At 46.3% G+C, this 13,854-nt stretch overlaps 1 protein-coding gene across 1 annotated transcript in view; it reads right to left on the bottom strand.

The window, feature by feature from the left end:
* Nucleotides 1-13,854, bottom strand: part of ELK3 (ETS transcription factor ELK3) — a 107,063-nt gene that overhangs the window by 54,545 nt on the left and 38,664 nt on the right. The window lies entirely within an intron of this gene.

Here is a 13,854-nt window from a genome sequence, read left to right as displayed (position 1 = left end):
GCACTTGTTACTGGCACATGGGGGGAAGCACTTGTTACTGGCACATGGGGGAAAAAGAGGCACATGGGTGGGAAGAGAGGCATTTGATACTGGCACATAGGGGGGAGGCACTTGTTACTGGCATATGGGGGGAGAGAGAGGCACTTGTTACTGGCATAAGAGGGGAGAGAGGCACTTGTTACTGGCACATGGGGGGGAGGCTCTTGTTACTGGCACATGGGGGGAAGAGAGGCACTTGTTATTGGCACATGGGAGGAGAGGCACTAGTTACTGGCACATGGGAGGGGCAGGCACTTGTTACTGGCACATGGGGGGGGAGAGAGGCACTTGTTACTGGCACATGGGGGGGAAGAGAGGCACTTGTTACTGGCACATGGGGGGGAAGACAGGCACTTGTTACTGGCACATGGGGGGGAAGAGAGGCACTTGTTACTGGCACATGGGGGGGAGGCACTTGTTACTGGCATATGGGGCGGGAGAGGCACTTGTTACTGGCACATGGGGGGGCATTTGTTACTGGCATATCGGGGGGAGAGAGGCACTTGCTACTGCAGCACGCCAGACCTGCAGGGTATAGCGAAGCGAGGTCACGGTTATGGGCAATCGAGGGTTGCTCACTGTATTGGAGAACCCTGGGCAGGCATGCGGCAGTGAAGGAGAGGTAGACACAGTTCCTCTGGGGCACACTCTGTATGTAGGGACCAGGCCTGATGGTGGATGAGGTGCCCTGGATGTTACAGGTATTTTGAGTGCCTGGGGCAAGGTCCCTTTTGGATTCGTGACGCCAGTGCCTGTGACGGTGGCACACCGATTTGTAGTGGGAATAATTGAGGTACACAGATGGTATAGTGAACCAAACGTTTCTTTACTGAACAGTCCAACTTTATACAGTAAGGTAGTTATACAGTCCTTTGTATTACAGCTTGCAAGCAGGCTTTTTCCACAAGATGGCAGGTATAAGTTATGCAAGATACTCAGAGGGTAAATCCACAATGCACTCAGAATCAGGTTGTACCTTTCCTCAGAAATAGCGTACACTGTTCCTTTCTAGAACTCCTGTCTGGTTTCAATCCCAAGGCCCGGATGCCTAAATGGTGGCTTAAATCCTTGGTATATATATATCTTCCTCTCGTATTAAATCCTTGCTTTTCTTCCTAAAGCATCTGCCTATCAGGGTTACTTATCTTTGCCTGTAGTATGTTGGCTTTATTGCTGCAGGGCTGTGGTTTCTCCCAGGAGGTGACGTCCTGCAACCGGGGTGTCTTCAGAGCTAACTACGGCTCTCTTGATCCGCAGGTAGGCTAGGATCCCTCTACTAGCCTCCTGGTAACAACTAGTAGCCTGGGCTGTCTAGCTGCATGTCAGGAGGAGGCCCTCAGCTTGTCCCTGGCTGATGCCTTCTAACTTCTGTCTCTGCAGACTCCTGACTCTGAACTCACAACTCCCTGTCTGGGCCTGGACGTTTATACTAGGGGCTCCCTATCTCCCTCTAGTGTCTGGGATGTCTAACTACACCCAGCTAGGCCTGCTATTGCATCATACAGGGGAACATTGCATATAAAACACATTAGAAAATACATAAAATGCATAATAAAATATAACATTTCTGTCCCTTGTGAGTAGGAGTAACGCGCGCACCAATTGACCCTTGTGTAGTGCCCACCTTTACCTAGTGGGACACTACATACCACCACGCTATAACGTTGCCCGTCCTCGGCGCAACATGGAGGGGCCCTGCCCTGCTGGATACTGCACCTGAAAAAGAGAAAATAGTGCAAAGCAGGAAAATTTCATCTACATTTGCAAGAATACATTATATGCATAAAATCAGGCAGTTCCACTGGCTTAGGAACAAGTAACGGTGAAAAGGGGCGTCGTTCTCTTCTCTCAGGATAGTGTGAGGGAACAGGGGCGCTGACCTGGTGCAGCGTATCATTATAACCAGGATAGTCCATAAGTGCAAAACGTCCATAATAGAACAGCAGAAAAATGTAAACAATTTAAAAGTTCTTGGAGGCTCAAGGAACAAATATGAGTCAGTACCCAGGTTTCTTTCTTATTTTGAGTAAGTGTCTTTCATCAGCAAAGCAAGATACAGGCAAGGTAGACGATCACAGAGGCTCACCTACAGTGGAGTCCATCTCTGGGCACATTTCTTTAAAAGAGCAAAAATCTCAGAGGCTCAGGTACTTTTGAGTCTATCACTGGGCACGTTTCCTTGGAATTAAGTTGCACAATAAAATGACAGCACATAAAAATAGCCCACATTATTCAATTGGCATATATATAAAAACAAGTGCTGTAATACCCTTACTCAACCTGAAAAGGGGGTTAAAGGGTTAAAGGTGCAACATAGAAACAGGCACAACTTGGTGTAGTAGAGTAGAAGCAGGCAGGAGGTCCTGTAAACAAGATGGCTTTGCAGCATTTGGTATTTCAGTGGGTGACCACCACCACTGAGCCGTGGGTAACTGGCAGCAGCAACAAAGGACCAAAACAAAGGACTCCTGTCCTGAAAGGGTTAAATCCTCTTGAAGTAATCCCTTGGCAAAACAAATAAATCAAGGGCCTAGCAGGCCAATTCACAGGGGTATGTCATAATCGCTTTGCATTTCAGCGGTGCTCCCTGGCTCTGCTTGTAGATGAGGCCTGTAGTAAGCTTCCACAGGCGGATGTGCCCACAACACGGTATTAGGGGGCAGCTGCAGCATAAAGGGACCCCTAATAGGTATTGGCCCCATAGGCCTAGGGGTAATGACAGTTGCTGACCGCACCGGTGCAGGGATAACAATTGTAGGCTGTGCTGGCCTAGGTACCGCCGCCGCAAGCGGTCCGGTGGGCTCTGGAACAACTGGCTCTGCGCAGCAAGTCACAGTGTGAGAGGGCCTTCTTGGGGGCCTCAACGCAGCCGTGGTAGCAGAAGGTGGCCGACTGGTAGGGACAGGTACCCTTACCTCTTCCTTCCTCGGTGGCGTCTGGATCCTGGCAGTGGCAATTCTGCGTAACTCCCGCAACTTTTCCTCCAGACGGACGATCTGGTCATCCAGGCTCTCGGTCTCAGGATCGCTGTCCTCCGCTGTCGCCGCCGGCACTTGTACCATAGAAGGTGCATCCTGCGCAGCCGCTGCAGGCTCAGGTGGCGCATCAGGTCTTTTACCCTTCCGGATATTGTCCAGGGTAACGTGGAGTCTTTTCAGATTCTCCATCTCTTGCATCGTTTTCTCCCGGCGAGGCAGCTCGGGGGATGGATAGGGGCTCACCCATTTTTCCAATACTGTGGGCTGCCAGAAAACATTCGGGCCAATGAAAGAGATCCGCTCTTGGAATGCGTGATGGGCCGGTTCTGGAGAGCGCGCTGGTTCGCGCTCGCAGCCAGAGTAGTCCTCATCTGCCTCCCAGTCCTCCGGTTCTTTCTTGGGACGGGTCACGGCAGTGGCATATGGGCCTCGAAGGCCCTCGGCAGGGGTGAATTCCACTTCCTCTCCCTCGCGGAGGTTATGCATATATTCGGAGAGGTAACTCCGCTTGACGGATCTCCGATTCACATATAAGTCTCTGCCGGTGGTATAGTCCTGTATGAAACCGTAGCCACGGTTCTTGTCGAAGGCCACAACCAACCCCTTTCTCCTTTCCAGGCGGGGTTGGGTGTCAGCGTGGCGCTCGTGAACGGTCTTTGCCAGTTCTTCGTAGAATATCTTTGACTTTGTATTTTTCTTTATGGCGGCCTCCCGGATCTCTGCCATCAACGCTGACCACTTGAACGAGGGCTGGAAGAAGTCTCTCCAGGAGCCATAGTAGGTCTCCGGTTGCGTCCTCGGTGGCGGGCAGGCGGGTTTCTCCGGTCCCGGAGAGTAGGCCGGTGGAGCGTCCTCTGGCTCTACACCAACACAATCCATCTTTATCAAATCAGGCGCGGACATCCCAACAGAGCAGTCTTCACTCTTCAACATGCTCGATCCTTCTCTGGAGAGCGACAGGGTGGCGCCAATAAGTTCAGACAGATCCTCCCATTGCACTGGGAGGCCGCCCCCCAGGTACTCCAATATGGGGGAGGCGGAGTCCATTTCTGCAGACATGAAAATGTCCAGACAGGGCGGTGGCGCCGACATGGAGCCTTTCCTGCTCTTTTCAGCAAAAAGGCGCCAACTTTTACCGCCAATTCAGGACGAAGATGACGCAGCAGTAAATCAAGCAAGCTAAGCGGCCATCTTTAGCAAAACGCTGTCTATTCACTGACAGCAAGCGGTGGCTTAAACAAGCAGCAAACAGTCCAGAAAACACTATCTTCACACCGCTAATTATGACAGTTCTTTGGCCCAGCAATTTTGAATAAAACAATAGGGCTTGGTCACTTTAAGGCAATTTTTAGCACACAGTTTTATATCCGCAATGGCGCAGGAATGTTCCGTAAATCCTGTTCGTGACACCAATTTATGCAGCACGCCAGACCTGCAGGGTATAGCGAAGCGAGGTCACGGTTATGGGCAATCGAGGGTTGCTCACTGTATTGGAGAACCCTGGGCAGGCATGCGGCAGTGAAGGAGAGGTAGACACAGTTCCTCTGGGGCACACTCTGTATGTAGGGACCAGGCCTGATGGTGGATGAGGTGCCCTGGATGTTACAGGTATTTTGAGTGCCTGGGGCAAGGTCCCTTTTGGATTCGTGACGCCAGTGCCTGTGACGGTGGCACACCGATTTGTAGTGGGAATAATTGAGGTACACAGATGGTATAGTGAACCAAACGTTTCTTTACTGAACAGTCCAACTTTATACAGTAAGGTAGTTATACAGTCCTTTGTATTACAGCTTGCAAGCAGGCTTATTCCACAAGATGGCAGGTATAAGTTATGCAAGATACTCAGAGGGTAAATCCACAATGCACTCAGAATCAGGTTGTACCTTTCCTCAGAAATAGCGTACACTGTTCATTTCTAGAACTCCTGTTTGGTTTCAATCCCAAAGCCCGGATGCCTAAATGGTGGCTTAAATCCTTGGTATATATATATCTTCCTCTCGTATTAAATCCTTGCTTTTCTTCCTAAAGCATCTGCCTATCAGGGTTACTTATCTTTGCCTGTAGTATGTTGGCTTTATTGCTGCAGGGCTGTGGTTTCTCCCAGGAGGTGACGTCCTGCAACCGGGGTGTCTTCAGAGCTAACTACGGCTCTCTTGACCCGTGTAAGGAAAATTTACTCTCTTCCCTAACGGTGTGTCCCTAACACATGATTTCAGTGGCCAGCTTGAATTAAGCCTTACCGGTACCGGGAGAATGAAGAAGATAGACCACATGAACACATGTCTATTTCCAATCCATTCTGGTTTATTCACAGCTGGCAAACAGTTTTAATAGAGGGGGTTGAGCTTCCTTACATCCAATCATATGTTAGCATTAGTATTTGACCAATAGTATGGTCACACATAAGCTCTGCATTAACATCATAGCTGACTCCTAGTAACAGCATTTGACCAATCAGGTATATACACATAGGCTAGCAGACACTTGAGTCAGATGTCCTTTTATGGCTAGAAGGCTGTTCATACTTTCAACATGTATGGATTTCATGAAACAGTTTAAGGAAGTGTCTCACATTCCATAGGGGGGAGGGAGGTTTTGTAGTGCACTAACCAAATGTAATACACGTGGCTAAATGAGACTAAATGGAGTCACATATATCCCATCAAATCCCCTCTTAGAACCTTATATATATACTATATGGTTCTTTCTCCGCTCTTCCTTGGTTTGCTTATAAGCCTTTAGGTATTCCATATACCCTTCAGGAGTATAATCCTGAGGCTTTGTTGAGGTTGTGTTTACCTCTTCTACCTCTACCGGTGTATAGAGGAATGTTAAGTGTACCCCTCTTTCGGCCACATTTTTTACATATGACAAGAAGGGAGGGCACACACTGCAGACAACAGCAGAGACCCACTATTGCAGCGACCACGGCGAGTACCACTCCTAAAACATATCTTATTTGACCAAAGTCAGGTATTCAGCCAAAAAGCCAGTCCCACCAACCTTGGTCAACATCCTGTTTTATATGTTTCCTCATCTCCTCTAATTGGCCTATTTTATCTTTTATTCCACGGGAGTGATCTAATAAATTGAAACAACACATCCCTGCGAACGCTGAGCATCCTACACCATGCTGGAGCAATAAATAGTCAATAGTTGCCCTATTCTGCAAGATAGCCTTTTCATACGATTGTATATCCAGCAGCATATCTTGCAGAACTGCACTAGTGACATTTATCTGTTTTATCATAAAACAGGCAAGTTTTGATATTGTCCTGTGGTTATATATGGCCAACCCTGGTACTCCTATCAAAGATACCCCTAAACTCATATATTCTGATCTAGAGAGGAGATTCACATTATAATCACAATTTTCCGGTAACTGTAGGGAAGTGTCTCTCGTGTGTCGTGTCTGCACTGCTGGAAATAGTGGTATCATTGCTAATGTCAGCCTGGCTATTGTACAGGGTCCCTCTGTAATATTGGCCGGTATGTATGTGTAACTAGTATTCCCACAGGCCAATACCCATCCTGTTGGTAGAGGTACATGTTTGTCTAGGGATGGTACTGTTTTTTTAATATTACATTGCATATTCTTTCCTGATATTATCTTTTTACAACTACCTAAATCTCTATCACAAATATTTGGCTTAATCTTATTCTGCATTTTGCTTGTATGCAGAGAGGCAATAGTGTCTCATCACAGGTGAAGTTATAACATATTTCTGCTGCTGTGACAAGACCTGTAATTACTTCTATCATATTACTCTGCAGATTCTCATATGTAGGACAGTCATAACAAGCATGATAAGGATTTACATATCCATATTTAACATCATGATCCTCCAAGTCTGTGTCGTTCCATTGGGAACGTAGGAGCTCCGTCCATACGTCTAGTGGGGTGGGGATTGCTACCAGACATGTCTCCAAAATGTTAGATGCCGATAAAGTGGTTTGGAGACAAAAGTCAGTTAAGTTCAGAGTTTTGGCCAGGTACAGCCATAAGTTCTCCTTTGTCTTGCATAGACTGTCTTCCCCTCTGCATTCTGTTTCCAGGTATATCTGTCTGTTCCACAGCCATGGGACAGTAAGTAGGAGACACAAAATTACAATTATTAAGGCACTACATCTCAGCCATCTCGAGGAATTTCCCGACTGCGTCATCTCGTTGGGGGTCAAGGCTGTCTGCCTCCGTTAGTACCCCTTCTGTATCTTCTTCGAGGTCAAGGCTGTCTGCCTCCGTTAGTACCTCTGGGCCTCGTTGGAGGTCAGGGCTGTCTGCCCCCGTTAGTACCTCTCTTTTTCTTCACCAACTTAATCCTTGTGGCGTGGATCCACGTGGGCGATTGTTCAGTGAGGACCGCTGTTCTGGTGATCGCGACTACCTCGGTGGGTTGTCCGTAGGTGAAACTTCCTGGTTCCTTTCCCTTCTTAAGATCTTGATCATCACCTGGTTGCCTATCCGGAATGGACGGGTTGATTCCTGTGAAAGAGAAGGAGACTTACAAGCAACTTTTTCTTCAGTTTTACTGAGGACTTTGATCAGATTAGTACTTCTCTCTGATCAGGTCCAAGTCTCCTTCCTGCACCACCAGGGGGCGTCTTGCCCATGGTGTGGGGAAAGGCCTACCCATGAGTATCTCAATGCTGTTTATGTCCTACTCTGTGGAATGTCCTACTCTGTGGAAATGTGCTACTTAAGATGGAAGCACTGTGTTGGGGAATGCATAACTTCCCCTCTTCGCAGACTAATCCTATCTCAGGATTTTTCTGCAATACTGGATAACACCAGTCCTGCTGTTCCTGTTCAGTGACATACCACTGAAGATCAGTAAGTATTTGCAGCATCTCAGGGGTTGGAGATGCCAAACATGGCATCTCCCAATGGTTATACAAACCTGTGAGGTTGCTTTTGGCAACTCATTTCGCCATCTTAACTGCCAGCGCATTGCCCTGTGAGACATGTTCCTTACCATCTGCTGCCGTAAATCCTCTCCTCTGCCAGATCATACCATGGTCCCACACTACCCCATGTGTGTACCTACTCTCAGTATGAATGGTGACAGGTCTATCAGCATGTAGAATACATGTCCTAGTGAGTGCAATAAGCTCAGCTGCCTGCTGTGTTGAGTGCGGATGTCCTTGAGTAGGCCTACAACATCATGAGTGGTGTGCAAAATGGTGTAATGTCACATTGTGAAAGAATTTGCCGACTCTACCATCATAGCACAGGCTGCAAGAGAACGCAGACATGCCGGCATCCCCTGGACAGAGGTGGGCATTACCTTTGAGAAAAAACACACAAGGACGCAACTTGCCTCCGTTTTCTTGTGTCAGTACACCCGCCATGGTTTTACAATTTTGGCGTGCAAACATGTGGAAGGGCATATTATAGTCAGGGAGGCCCAGCCCTGGACTCGACATGAGTGAACATTTCAGATAATCAAATGCATTGTACATTTCAGAAGACCATTTAATCAAATCTGGATTTCCATCCAGAGTGGCTTGCCTCAAAACATTGTCAATAGTGGGAGCAACCAGTAATCCATTGTCTACCGTTTATCATACCAAGGAAAGATAACATTTCTTTCTTGGTGTGCGGGGCGACCAAACCCGCAATAGACTGGACTCTTTCTGCGCTGATTCTCCGTTCACCTTTTGTGAGGACAAAGCCCAAGTATTCAACCTGCATTTTACACCATTGCATTTGCTTAAGTGTCACTTTGTGACCACATCCTGACAACCATTATAACAGTGATAAACCATCCTGAATGCTGGCCTCCGCTGACATGCTACACAGTAATAAATCATCGACATATTGCAGCAGCACAGAACCTTGGGGGGATGTACCATGACTCTAACATCGCTCGGAGGACTATGCTGTACACTACAGGTGAGTCAGCATATCCCTGGGGCATCTCTGCACCAGGTCAGTTGGCGTCTGTCAAAGGAAAAAGCAAAAAGTAGTCTGGTTATCTTATCAACTGGGATAGAAAAGAAAGCATTTTCAGATCTATCACACTGAACCAAACAGCGTCTGCTGGAATGGCAGATAATAATTAAGTGACATCAGGTACAACAGGGGCTATAGGCACAATGATGTTGTTGATGGCCCTTAAATCCTGTACAAAGCGGGCAGCACCATCTGCCTTTGTCACTGGATTCACGGGCGTGCTGTAGGGTGAAATCACCTCTTCCAGGATTCCCTTTTGTAGGAATTCTTCTATCATTGGCCTAAGCCCATCAAGTTTCTCTTTTAACAGCAGGTATTGTTTCTGGAACACTGAGATGACACCTGGTTTCACAGTAGCTGTGTAATGTGTGCAATCTATGAATCCTGTGTCATATTCATTTGAGGACCATAATGCAGGGTTAATATTATTCTGGGTGGTCCTGTATGTTTGCAAGAATCAGTGGCACTGGTGTAGAGACTGGAATGAGACCTGAGTGTACTCTTATGTCCTGATTCTTTGCTGATACCTGCAAGTTAAGCCTAATGAACAAATCTCTCCCTAATAGGCTGACTGGGCAATCTAGTATAATGCTAAATACATGACATGATGTATTCCCTGTCCATGGTTTCTACTGGTAAGGAATCTGTTCTGTATGTCCTTGTCAGTACCCCATTTATTCCCATAGAGGGCTCACATTTCCTTCCTGACACTCTGAGTCACCTAAGTCCGCCCCTTTGGTGGACGCTTTGGTCTGTCTTCTGTTCTGCCATTAGTATCTTAGCTGTCCATACGAGCAGAGCTCTGATGTTAAGCACAACACTGAACATGTAACATGTAACTGCAAACATTGAAACAAACAGATCTGACAATACAGACATGAACACACAAAGGGCCCATAAAAACTTTTCATTGAAATAAAAATGTACAGCTTGATCAATGCTGTTGGTACCAATAAAAAACCCAAAAAAACTTCCAATAAAATAAAATTCTTAATGCGCATATTTAAAAACAAATACCGTATTCCATACGCATTCATATACATTTTCATGTACTCATCTTCACAAACCAGCTCATAACCACGCCCTTATACATAAAATATGAATTACACACCCAGCTCTGCTACGTACATATAACTCAGAGCCACACCCATTCACATTCCACTGAATCATGTATCTTTCACCCAATCACACAATCTCTTTGTTACATCCCAAAACTTGCAGCACAGACAAACACAGCAATTGCTGATGGTCTGTCGCTGTAAAACAATATACATGTTAATCATACAGTCATTTTGTTAAAATTAACAAATCATCTTATATGCCATGTCGTTTTTTTTTTTTTTTTGTTTTTTTTTTTTTTTTTTTTTTTTAGTGTTACACACATCGCCACTTATTGTATATAACTAACACTTCCCCCATTTCCTCTGCCTTGCGTCTCCTATTTCAGGAGTGTTCGAACAGGGGAAGTAAAGCAATACATCAAGGACATTCAGCTGTACCACATGTTCCTCAAACTTTTACTCACATCTGAATAAGAACTTATTGGGTGCAACCTTAGATTGATACGAGTGGACACTTCTAATTAGCATCATCACTGCAGGCACATTTTAAACCATCGGAACATGCAATTTGGAAAGATACAATTAATACTGGAGCCCTGTCTGGAATATCTTATAGATAACACAGGTTAGTATCTTCACATTGCTGCTTATGCATTACCAATTAGCAGCCCCCCCTCCCCCCTCAACCCCCATATGAAATTCCTGAGCAGAGGAGAGGGGTGAGATGGGAGGGGGCTCTCTCTGAAAACACATCTCAAACAGGACAGGAAGAAGTTTTTTTGTAGTACTACAAGTGACATTTTGGAATGTGGTGGGGGGGAGGGATGCCTCATGGCAACCTTTGTTCTCTATAGGATTCAAAATCCTCCATCTTGAAATAAGAAATGCTGCTCATTTCATTTCTCTAACTTCAAGTTCTCTCAGTCACTTCCCTATACACTTTTTCACCATAACTCAGCTTGCACCAGGCTATTATTATCCTTTAACAACTTCTCTCTTCAACTATCAATACACTTATGCATTAACTGTCCATCTTTTAGTGCTGTAATCTCTAATTCCAGGGACTATAAATCGTCACTATTTAAACACACAAAGATCATTAGGGCAACAAAACTTAACCAGTTCATTTCTGAACGTTTAACACAAGCCCTTTCTAATTGCAAACACTGAGACACTTTTTCCCTTGCCATGAATTAACTTCCTGACTCTGCTGTGTCTTGTCACTCACTATAGCCCCCCTTCACAATCACAGGAGCTCTGATGTAACCAGTCTGTAAGCTTCTAACAGATTTTTGCAGCTTTTCAATCCTGCCAGCCTAGCATAACATTCTGTTTCACATTTTAACTGTCAATTCTCAAATCTTGCCCAATTGTCTACTCATGTGTTAACTAGGAAATAATTTGTGGGACTAGACCGTGCAACAAAGTTTACATGTTGGCAGTGATAGAAACAGAATGATTTCAAAGCGGGATGCGACCGTAAACTTACCACCCCGGCCAACATCTCACACAGACAGATAATCTTAATACTTCTAAAATACTTATACTATATATACATAAGAGTTAATTCAAGCTTGTATCCTTCTGTTCCCGGAACAGATATCCTTATATAGTGCACTATCTCTTAACGATACGGACTCAAATGAGCCGCTTACAATCAACATTTTATAACGATATGGACTCTGATATGAGCCGCTTACAATCAACATTTTATAACGATATGGACTCAATGATATGAGCCGCTTACAATCAACATTTGCGTGTCCCAGACATCGCAATCCACTGAAATCATAAATAGATGGTTCGACTTACTTGAATGGGATTTTTGGTCATTGCTCCCAGGTCCAAGGCGGACAAAAATTGATGTCTTTCACGGTAGACCTGAAGAGTTGACCCTCCCAATCCCGGACTGAGTCCCCAGATCTGTAAGGAAAATTTACTCTCTTCCCTAACGGTGTGTCCCTAACACATGATTTCAGTGGCCAGCTTGAATTAAGCCTTACCGGTACCGGGAGAATGAAGAAGATAGACCACATGAACACATGTCTATTTCCAATCCATTCTGGTTTATTCACAGCTGGCAAACAGTTTTAATAGAGGGGGTTGAGCTTCCTTTACATCCAATCATATGTTAGCATTAGTATTTGACCAATAGTATGGTCACACATAAGCTCTGCATTAACATCATAGCTGACTCCTAGTAACAGCATTTGACCAATCAGGTATATACACATAGGCTAGCAGACACTTGAGTCAGATGTCCTTTTATGGCTAGAAGGCTGTTCATACTTTCAACATGTATGGATTTCATGAAACAGTTTAAGGAAGTGTCTCACATTCCATAGGGGGGAGGGAGGTTTTGTAGTGCACTAACCAAATGTAATACACGTGGCTAAATGAGACTAAATGGAGTCACATATATCCCATCAACCCGCAGGTAGGCTAGGATCCCTCTACTAGCCTCCTGGTAACAACTAGTAGCCTGGGCTATCTAGCTGCATGTCAGGAGGACATGGCTGATGCCTTCTAACTTCTGTCTCTGCAGACTCCTGACTCTGAACTCACAACTCCCTGTCTGGGCCTGGACATTTATACTAGGGGCTCCCTATCTCCCTCTAGTGTCTGGGATGTCTAACTACACCCAGCTAGGCCTGCTATTGCATCATACAGGGGAACATTGCATATAAAACACATTAGAAAATACATAAAATACATAATAAAATATAACATTTCTGTCCCTTGTGAGTAGGAGTAACACGCGCACCAATTGACCCTTGTGTAGTGCCCACCTTTACCTAGTGGGACACTACACTACTGACATATGGGGGGGAGAGGCACTTGCTACTCGCATATGGGGGAGAGAGGCACTTGTTACTGGCACTTGGGGGGGAGGCACTTGTTACTGGCACATGGGGGGGAGGCACTTGTTACTGGCACATGACGTCATCGCTCCGCCTGAGCCATACAGCGCGGGACACAGGCCGGAAGAGGCCTACATCGCATTGCTGACATGGAGGTAAGTAAAAGTGTTTTTTTGTTTTTTGTTTTTTTTATATACCGGACTCTGTGTTACTGGCACATGGGGGGGGGGGAGAGGCACTTGTTACTGGCACATGGGGGGAAGGAGAGAGGCACTTGTTACTGGCACATGGGGGGGAAGGAGAGAGGCACTTGTTACTGGCACATGGGGGAAGGAGTGAGGCACTTGTTACTGGCACATGGGGGGGGGGGGAGGCACTTGTTACTGGCATATGGGGGGAAGAGAGGCACTTGTTACTGGCATATGGGGGAGAGAGGCACTTGTTACTGGCACATGGGGGGAAGCACTTGTTACTGGCACATGGGTGGGAAGAGAGGCATTTGATACTGGCATGTGGGGGGAGGCACTGTTACTGGCATATGGGGGGGAGAGGCACTTGTTACTGGCACATGGGGGGAGAGGCACTTGTTACTGGCACAGGGGGGGGGAGAGGCACTTGTTACTGGTATATGGGGGGGAGAGGCACTTGTTACTGGCACATGGGGTGGAGAGAGGCACTTGTTACTGGCACATGGGGGGGATAGGCACTTGTTACTGGCACATGAGGGGAGAGGCACTTGTTACTGGCTCATGGGGGGGAGGCACTTGTTACTGGCATATGGGGGGAGTAGCACTTGTTACTGGCACATAGGGGGGAAGAGAGGCACTTGTTACTGGCACATGGGGGGAAGAGAGGCACTTGTTACTGGCACATGGGGGGAGGCACTAGTTACTGGCATATGGGGGGGAGAGGCACTTGTTACTGGAATATGGGGGGGAGGCACTTGTTACTGGCATATCGGG

The sequence above is a fragment of the Bufo bufo genome, chromosome 1 (genome assembly GCF_905171765.1).
Source record: "Bufo bufo chromosome 1, aBufBuf1.1, whole genome shotgun sequence".
In the NCBI taxonomy this organism is placed as follows: Eukaryota; Metazoa; Chordata; class Amphibia; order Anura; family Bufonidae; genus Bufo; species Bufo bufo.
This window is presented reverse-complemented; position numbering and strand designations above follow the sequence as displayed.